We start from the raw sequence: 10,000 nt of genomic DNA, 5'->3' as shown, positions 1-10,000 counted from the left end.
TTGAGACCACACTAGTGGCTGTACCCAAAGCAAACTGGTATGCTAGATGCACCTGTCTAATTTCATCCCGAATAACACCTGCCGCTGCTGCCGGCTCGGGGTTCCCGAGCGAGGACCCATCTGAATTCAGCTTGAACCACGCCGGACTGGGGGTACTCCAATGCACCACTCTGGGTGCCCGAGGCACCATTGACCTAAAGTAGAAACCCATAGCCAACGCCCGGTGCAAGTCCCCCTTCCACTGTATGCTCGTCATGACCCATGCGGCATACAGTGTACGAAGCTGGCGCTGAACCTCTAATATGATTCCTATGGCCGTAAATGTACCCCATGATATTTTGTAGCATTTCGCTGCGTCCAAGTAGACCATAGAATCAGAAATGGTACCAAAGTACGAATATGCAAATCTGAGTGAAACGGGGTGGAGTATCGCTAGAAGTGCACCATACGAAATAGGTCCCCGTTTCACAAAGATGAAGCCCAAAGACGTTAGCAAAGTGCATCCACACATCTCGAACTACTTCCCCTTCAACAAATAGATGAGAGATGCTCTCTTCTGCCTCACAACATTGGCATTTTGATGGGAAACTAAATTCCTTTCGCTTCATGCGTTCATCCACTGGTATCCAATCTTGGAAAAGCCGCCATAAGAAGACAGACGCTGTTGGCCGCAAGGAACGGTGCCATATATCTGTAAAAAGTTGTCGCCTAGGAGACACCACTCGAATGGTCTCCCATGCCGATGTCGTGGAAAATGTCCCATTACTCGCCGCGGTCCACACAATTTTGTCCCTCTGTCCGGCTGCAATAGGAATTTGGCAGATAATATGCGCAATCTGTGACGGGACAATCCTGAAGATTCTGGGGACATTCCATTCTCCCTCATGCCAATAATAGCAGACCGGCTCCATAGTGTCGGGGGCCCCGTGAACTAGCTGGGCTAGAAGCTTCTTACTGAACCAATTATCATGCCAAAAAGATACTGCGCCCTGGCCCAAAGTTCAGAATATCAGAGGTTCCGCCACATCCCTGATGTGACACAGGCGATGCCAAACTGAGGAATGATTGCGATTATATGGCACATGAGTAGGATGAAGGTTCCTACAATATCGATCATGCAAGAACTCCGACCACAAGGATGATTTCTGCCTAAATCACCACCAAAGCTTCATGGAGAAAGCCCGAACATACTCCGCCAAATTCCGAATACCCAAACCACCTTCTGCTACTGCGCGACACATCTTATCCCATTAACACCAATGAATATGCCTACGACCATTGTACGAACCCCAAAAGAAACCATTGAATATGCGCTCAATGGTTATTGATACAGACTTAGGTGTGTGAATTACTTGAAGCAGATGTAAAGGCGTAGCCTGCAACACACTTCGAATCAAGGCCAGCCTCCCTCCGTGGGATAGATTCGTCAACGCCCACCCCTGTAGCATGTCACATAATCTAGAGATGAGCGAATCAAATTGACATACCTTCTGATTACCCTTGTACAAAGGGATTCCCAAGTATGTGATTGGGAGATATTTCAACTGGTAACCATTAACGTATTGTACCTCTTGCAACTGTGACGACGACACCTGCCAGCTCAGAATAAAAGAACTCTTTCCACTATTTATTCGTTGTCCCGATACTCGCTCATATGCATGGAGAAAATCACGGAGCAATTCCATGTGCTGCCTGCAAATGTTCGTAAAGATCATCATATCATCAACATATGCTAGGTGGGATACCCGAACCCAACCCGGTGATTGATAATACATCATTGGGTGCGCCGCAAAAATTTGATGCAGTCCCTGAGGTAAGTAATCAGTAACAAGCACAAATAACGCTGGGGATAGCGGATCCCCCTACCGCAAGCCGCGTGTCGAATGAAAGAATCCAGCATGCTCTCCATTCACTAAGACCGAAAACCAACAGTTTGAGACAGCATTAACCACCAAATCAATCCAGCGCTGTGAGAAGCCCTTAAGTCGCAAAACTTGAAAGAGGAACTCCTAGTTGACTCGATCATAAGCTTTGGCCATATCAAGCTTAAATATTACATTCGCCTCTGGCCGGCGAGACTCCAATGAGTGAACTAATTCTTGTGCCAAAAGAACATTATCACTTAACAATCGTCCCGGGACAAACCCACTTTGGGATGGGGATAATACTTTCGGTAGGACATGCCCAATTTTGATGGACATCAACTTCGTGCAAATCTTATTCGTATACACAAACTTATCGGCCAGTACTCACTCCAAGAAGCTGGGCTGGCGGTCTTTGGTATAAGAGAGATGGTAGTAGCTGTGAAACTCTTCGGCATCGCTATGCCACGGAAAAACTCAGATACTGCACAAAAACATCCTCTGAGACGAGATCCCAGCAGGTATGATAGAAAATTGCCCCAAATCCATCTGGGCCTGCAACACTCTCTAGCTCAATATAGAAAACTGCCTCCCGAACCTCTGCCATTGTTGGCACAAGAAACACCTGTCCTCATCTGTCAGGCCATCCTCTAAGCAATCCCGATCCATCTCATCGGAAAACACCGGCTCTGCAGATAAGAGCTGCTCAAAGAAAGAAGCCGCCGATCTCTTAATTGCTATAGGATCAGTTAAAACCTCCCCCTCATGTTGTATCTCAAAGATCGTACTACGAAACCTCCTCTTCTTAACTAAAGAGTGGAAATATCTTGTGTTTCGCTCTCCATCTTTAGCCCATTTGATTTCGGCCCTTTGTTTCCAAAAGGCTTCCACTTGGGTCAACACCCGAACCAACAATGCCGAGCACCGATTTCGCTCCACAAGCGTGCTATCACAAGGATCAAGATCATATGTCTCATTAGCCTCCTTAAGATCTCGCTCCGCTGCTGCAACCCTATCAAACACATTTTCAAAGACTGTTTTGTTCCATTCCTTCAGACAGTGCTTCAAACGAGTCAGCTTTTGCTGAAGGCGAGCCATACCACTTCCAATCGTCGGGTATTGCCAATTCCGACGAACAACCTCAAGAAATCCCGGGTGTGTGATCCACATGTGCTGAAATAGAAAAGATGACGCCTTTTGCGTCACAATAGTCTCTGCAAAAATCAATAATCCATGATGATCCGATTTGGAAGATGAGTAAGTTGTGTTTTTGGGAATACGTCCATCCAGCTATTAGTCACCAGGACCCGATCCAGACGTTGTCGCAACTGACGACTGTACCAGGTGTAACGGCTCCCAGTATAACCGACATCTGTAAGGGCACAGTCCGCAATAATGCCATGAAAATCCGACATTGCGATACCATTCAGGGCAGCGCCCCCCGACCGTTCCTCTGGGTAGAGAACAGTATTGAAATCCCCTTCCACAATCCAAGGCGAAGAGTCAACCGAAATCAATCGAAGGCCATCCCAAAGATCTCGTCGCTCCACCACATCACATTTTGCATATACCGCTGTAACAAACAACGATTTCGGCCACTTATTAGATTCCAAACGGAGGTGCAGAAACTGCTCATGATGTAATAAAACCTGACACCGTACCTCCGGACCCCAGAAAAACCATATCTGATTCACACAATTTGAAATAACCTCATGACATCCTAACCGCCTAGCCATAAACCTTCCCTCAAGGGAGATCATAGGCTCCATGATAGCCAAGAAATCCAGATGATGTTGTTTTCTGACCCGATTCAAAACCCTCTGCGTAGGATCATTTCCAGTTCCCCGAACATTCCAAAATAATCCTATCATCTATCAAGGGAGAGTAGATCGTATAGTACTCCTCGTGACAATCTTACGGGGCGGGGAGACTGCCTTTCGCCGATCTGGCGAAGCAGAATGGTCTGTAGATGTGTCTCCCATGGACCGACCTCGCCGATGGCGCGCCAACCTCCTAGAAACATCCTCCTCATCCACCTGATGTACGTCCTCCCCCGTTGGCCCCAAAACCTCATCATCGGTAACTGCAGCACAGTTAGGCAACTCCTGATTCTCTGTATTAACCACACATCCTATCAGCTCATACCTTGCTGTATGGGATGCTGGCACAACACCTGTTTCTACCTGCTCATCTTCAGCCCTCGTGTCAAATGGACCACCAGACTCTCCCAACTCAGGAACCATCGGATGTACCTCGGGAACCATTGTCTCCTTCTCATTCCTAAAATGGTGTTCATCGATTGATTCTTTGACATGACCAGGTTTCACGTTTCCGTCATCCTCATCTTCCGGCAAGTGCACCACTTCTTCCTCCACTGTTTTGGACACCTATTTATGAGATGCAACTTCATGCGATTCACCCTCCGCCCCCTTAGAGCCACTAGTACTAGCCCCAAGGTGAGATCGGGCTGCACCATCATCAAAAAATCACATGCTTTTCTTTACGGTGATCTCTCAAGTTCTTTTGCGCCCGCTGCGCATCCAGTTTCACCCGAAGATCCTCCTGATCAGGAATAGGCGATGGAGGTCATCCCTATTTGTAGGCCTAACTGGTGGGGCCTTTGATTTGTGCTTCTCATAGCACTCGTCTTCATCATGTCCTAAGTGCTTGCAAGCCCCACAATACTTAGGAAGACGCTCGTAAATCACAGGCTGGATGATCACTTCTCTCCCAATCCCAAGCCCGATTTCCATCTGTAGCGGCTCAAGTAAGTTAATCTCAACACAGACCCGTGCCACACTCGGCCGCACCAGAGTCGCTGTAGAAACATCCGTCCTAAGTGGCGTCCTCAATAGACGGGCAATGCTAAACAATGCCTCCCGATCAAAGAACTGGATCGGCAACTCCGGAAAACGAACCCATACCGGAACAATAGGCGATTCTTCCATTGGATTAAACGTTAGTGTCCATTTAAAGACACGCATGGGAAATCCTTCCACAAACCAGATAGATTTGATCCAAAGCTTAGTATAATCCTCCTTTAGAGCAAATTTTATGAAGACATGTCGAATATTAATGGCCCCTACAGAGAAATCCCCACGAATTCCCTGAGCCAGCATCCAGCATCGAAGATTTTGCATGGATGGATAGCCATGCGAAAATTTTCCTACCAAGGCATAATGAAATGGTGGGGATAATCGAGATATTTCCTCAGACGAAAATCTCAGCACCTTCATTCCCTGATCACGAGACAAAACACCCATCTGGCGAAATGAAGATGTCTCAAAAGATATCGGTGGCGGCGGAGGACGCACAGCTGCACCGACAACCGCATCGCGATAAGACCGCACCGGGGGCGATGAGCCCCCTGCTGTGGCAGACATACTACCAAACAACTACCCAATCAGACCTCTGGTGAAGCTTCAGCGATAGTCCAAACTCCGTGAATCAACAACCAAACAAGAGAAGCAAAAAATCATCAAGAAATCTATGAATTGCGCAGCAGATAATCACATAAACCCAACGAAATTCAGCAAGTAACAGTAGTAATTTACACAATCAATCGCAATAAAACACAGCAAGAAATCTGCGAAATCCGACGAAAACAGTGAAGAGTAATTCGCAGCAAAAACAGCACCAGAAATTACAGAACAACGTAGCAGAATTCGCAGAGCAGTGCAGCAGAATTCGCTGCAGCAGTGACAAGCAATTTGTAGCAAAATAGCACCAGAAATTTGCAGAACAGCGCAGCCGAATTCGCAGAGCAGAACTAGCAACAGCCAGAAACGACGAACGAACAGCAGCTAAACTCAGCCAAAGCGCAGCTAAATCAGCAAGAACGCAGCAGAATTCGCAGCAGCAGCAAAACACCCACAGCAATTCGCAGCCAAAAAACTACAGCAACTGCAGAAATCCGAGGATGAACCAGCGCAGCAGAATTTGCAGCAGCAGCGAACAGCAATTCGCAGCAAAATTACAGCAGCAGTTGAAATCCAAAAAAATTCAGCAGCAAATGACAGCAACACTTCATAGCAATTCGATGAAAAACCCAGAAATTCCAACGAAATTCGTAGAAAAACCGACGGAATAATCAACGGGAATTAACAAAAGATCTAGCCACAAAAATTCAACAGCAACAGCAGCGAAATTAATCAACAGAATCAACAGAACCAGCGTGATTCAGCAAGAACAAGCAATATGCAGAAATAGTGAAAAATCCGACTAAATTCGCTGAGAATCCAACGAATGGGCAAACCAAAATCCTCCAAATCAAAATCAATAAACTACCAAACCAAACTCAGCAAATATCCCATGAAATTCAGAGAAAAAATCGCAGAACAAATCCTTCCCAGCCTGCACAGAAATTGCAGAAAACATGCAACACTTAGCTCTTAAGCCCAGTCTCAATCTTCAATGAAAATTCAAATTGAAGCATGGGAAATGTTCCCCATGTGATGAAGAATCGATTGATATAAGTGGCAGCCAGAAATTCATCGGAACGGAGGCGGAATCGACTTGAGAAGCTCCCAGCAAAAAACAGTGCGAAAAACAGCAGTTTCGTTCACAGATCTAGGGCACGTCGATTCTCCGGCAGCCACACATGCGGCGTAGTGGCGACGGTCTTTTGACGGCGAGCAAGGTGGCGGCCGAAAGAAAAATTCTGGCGGCCGGCCGGCGGCGGCGCTGCAGCGACAGCAATTAATGCACTGTGTGTGTGTGCGCAAAAAATAGAGAGATTTAGATTGTCCTCATTCCAATGGATCCTCGTTAAGGGATTTAGATTTGTAGGGTACAAAAGTATCCTTTATCAACAAATGTCTAACCAACTATTACACTTTATTTTGGAGTACAAAACTCCTTAAAGATTGCAAACCAGATATACAATAATAATCGAAATGCTCAAAAGTAAGAAGATAAAGGAATAAAAACTGAATTTAGAAAGAGGCTCAGGCCAACCGGATTTAGTAAGCCAGATTCAGTCGTTAAAGGGTCACGGTCACTTGGCACTGCACCCACTCAGGCCAACCCACGGTTGCTCCACACAAACTCAAGATCACAGAGATCAACTCAGCAAGTCACCGGTCACAACAGACTCAACGTTCACACAGAACACTCACAAAGAAATGGGGTTCTCACTGAGAGTATATGTTCGGATTTTTTTTGGCTCGTCTTTGTGAAGGGATGAAGAACTCACTTTTATAGGTCTCAAGAACTGGCTAGAAAATGAAAGGTGAGGTGGCTTTCCTAAAGCCATTAAGTTGGCTTAGGAAAGCCACCGTGACTGTCGCCGGTGAATGGAGAAGGAAAGGAGGGGTCATAGAAGGTAACAGAATATTGAGAGAAGAAGAGAGACATTCCGTCGGCGCTAGTGAAGTAAGACGAGGGAGAAATGGGTTAAGACTAGGGTTTGACGAATATATATGTAAGAGGCACCTGGGTCGGGTCGTGGATCGCAGCGAGTCGGGTATGGACCTCCAGGTGGGTTAGCCTTTATGTGGGCTTGGTGTATTATGGGCCTACCAGTTATTGGGTCCTGGGCCATAGATCACAACAAGATTGTACTCATTCCAATTACCATACTCGTAGAGCTCGGTATTGTTTTTTATTGTCACTATCATCCCGTGTCAAGATTGGGTAATTTGCGCGCCTACTGCCTTCCTTGGATGTGGTAGCCATTTCTTAGGCTCCCTCTCCGGAATCGAACCCTAATTCTCCGTCACCCGTCACCACCATAGTAGGCCACTATCCTACCATTGGAAGTTAATAGGGCATAAATTTTAATGATGCGTCGCCGGCACGAGGGCCTTGCGATCCGTCGAGTTATCATGAATCATCGCAGCAACGGGCAGAGCCCGTGTCACCCTTTTATCTAATAAATGCATCCCTTCCAGAAGTTTGGGTTTGTTGCACGTATTAGCTCTAGAATTACTATGGTTATCCGAGTAGCAGGTACCATCAAACAAACTATAACTAATTTAATGTGCCATTCGCAGTTTTACAATCTGAATTATTTCATACTTACACATGCATGGCTTAATCTTTGAGACAAGCATATGACTACTGGCAGGATCAACCAGGTAGCATTCCTCACCGACTCCGCCGCCCGCATGGGACGAGCACAAAACGGTGGCGGGCGTCGTTCTCACGAAGTGCTGAACGCTTGTTTTCGGGGTAAATAGAGGCCGAGGTCCTGGTACCCACCCTATGTTCTGCATCCAAGAGATCCGGCGACGACGCAATGGGCCAACGACCCGGGCACGTGCGGTCGTGCGCGGGACGTGGGACACAGCGTGCGCCTTGAGGTCCACCCCGCGCCGCGGCCCCAAGGGGTGCAGCGCAAGGCGAGAATGGGACGTTCAGGACAATAGAATGCCTTGGTGATAGGTATGCAGCACAGGAAACCGACCGCGGCCAAGGCAGGAGCGCGCTTGGGCCGACGACTGAAGCGGCTTGCGGGGGATGTTGTCGCTACCGGAGCAGTGATCCAACATGCCCACACACGCCAATCACCACTCACGCGCCCATTCCGTACGCAATACCCGAGCACACAAGCCAACGCCCGCCGTCCCACGACGCATTCAAGCGTCGCGGCAGGCGAACGGCAGCAAGCACGCCCAAGCTTGCCCCGGTAGGCACGAAGATTTGGGACGAAGCACGAGTTGGGAACCGAGGAGCATAAACCTAGGGACCTGAGCGGCTTGCCTGTGCGGGCCGTCGTCGGCTACCCCCCGACGCCTCCACTTTCACAGGCGGGCTACTAGCAAGCGCACCCAAAAGCATACCCCAGCTCCCGAGCGGGATCCTTGCATGCCGGGATTCCCGACGTTGGCCAGCCACGTGCTACTGATTTTGGGGTCGCGGGCAACAGACGACGACAAGCACACCCAAGCTGTGTGGGTGCCACTGGGAGCTGATGAGCGAGGGTGCAAGCCGTCGCCGGCTGCCCTTAACGCCTCCATTTTCACAGGCAACAAACTACTAGCAAGCGCACCCAAAAGCATACCCCAGCTCCCGAGCGGGAGCCTTGCATGCCGGGATTACCGACGTTTGCCCACCACAAGCTACTAATTTCAGCGTCGCAAGCCAAAATCGGCGAAAGCACCCCCGACCGTAGGATCCCGACGGCACCCACATCTGTCCGCTTATGCGAGGGGAGGCCGACAAGCATAAGCGGACCGACCAACCTTGCTTGGACGGAGCTCGTGTTCGCCATATTTTAGCAAATCGCAATCGAAGCTCGCCCCCGATGGTTTGCCGTTGCGGATAGGATGGCGTTCGGAGCACACGATGCGAATGGGCATCGGCCGCTCGCAACACCATAGACCCCCGCTCAAGTGCCCCGCCGGAAAAGCTCGCCGGACTCTCGCCGCCAAAGCAAGGCCAACACAACCCACGCTCAAGCCATGAGGGCGGCCGAGGCTTGGGGGCTAAGGGGGGGGCGCCTTGCCCCTACCCGCCCCCAGCGCCTAGACCCCCCTCAAGCACCCTCCTCCCCCTATAATAGGCTTAAAAAAAAAAGCCTTGTGACAGGACTAGACATTGAAAAGGCTGAGGAAGGCACTTTTTTGCCATTTTTGAAGCACTTTAGCGTATTTTTGCATGAAAATTTGCACGTCACCTCAAAATCATATGATTAATTCATTTTTGTTGAAATAATATATTTTTGAGTTATGAAAATATTTATTTAATTATTTTAATTATTAAAAAAATAATAAATAAAAGAGAAAAATGGGAATAATATGAAGACACATTGAACAAGTGAGAGAAATATGTGGAATAATATTTTAATTTTTTACTCATTGTATTTGTATCGCGAAATATTTATTTTGTTATATTCAGTTATAATATGCGTCCCAAAAGTTTGAAAAAGCATCGGGAAAAACTGGAGAGTTCACGTTCAAATCCCTTGTTCTCCAACAAAAACATTATGTATACATGAGCATTGCGTCTTCATGAGCACTTCCGGACGAGTTATCAAATGGAGCAACATCGATGTTTTTTGGGACCACGTCAATTGTCTTCCCACAATCATCAAAAATCGGACAAACAAGCTTTGGAAAGTTTCGAGACCCGACAAATAAGCCGTGGGCAAGATGTCTTTGCATTCTAAAGTCATCATTGGGGTGAGTGTTGCAAAG

The 10,000-nt window shown here is 47.8% G+C and overlaps 1 pseudogene; it reads left to right on the top strand.

Annotated features, from left to right (window-relative positions):
• The window catches only part of LOC148784671 (uncharacterized), a 9,228-nt pseudogene extending 1,619 nt beyond the window's left edge, over window positions 1-7,609 (top strand).
• The last annotated feature ends 2,391 nt before the right edge of the window (window positions 7,610-10,000 follow it).

Source organism: Sesamum indicum, linkage group LG12, assembly GCF_026168435.1.
Source record: "Sesamum indicum cultivar Baizhima isolate 11 linkage group LG12, ASM2616843v1, whole genome shotgun sequence".
NCBI classification, from domain to species: Eukaryota; Viridiplantae; Streptophyta; class Magnoliopsida; order Lamiales; family Pedaliaceae; genus Sesamum; species Sesamum indicum.
The sequence above is the reverse complement of the archived record's forward strand: the minus strand, read 5'-3'. Positions and strand labels throughout refer to the sequence as shown.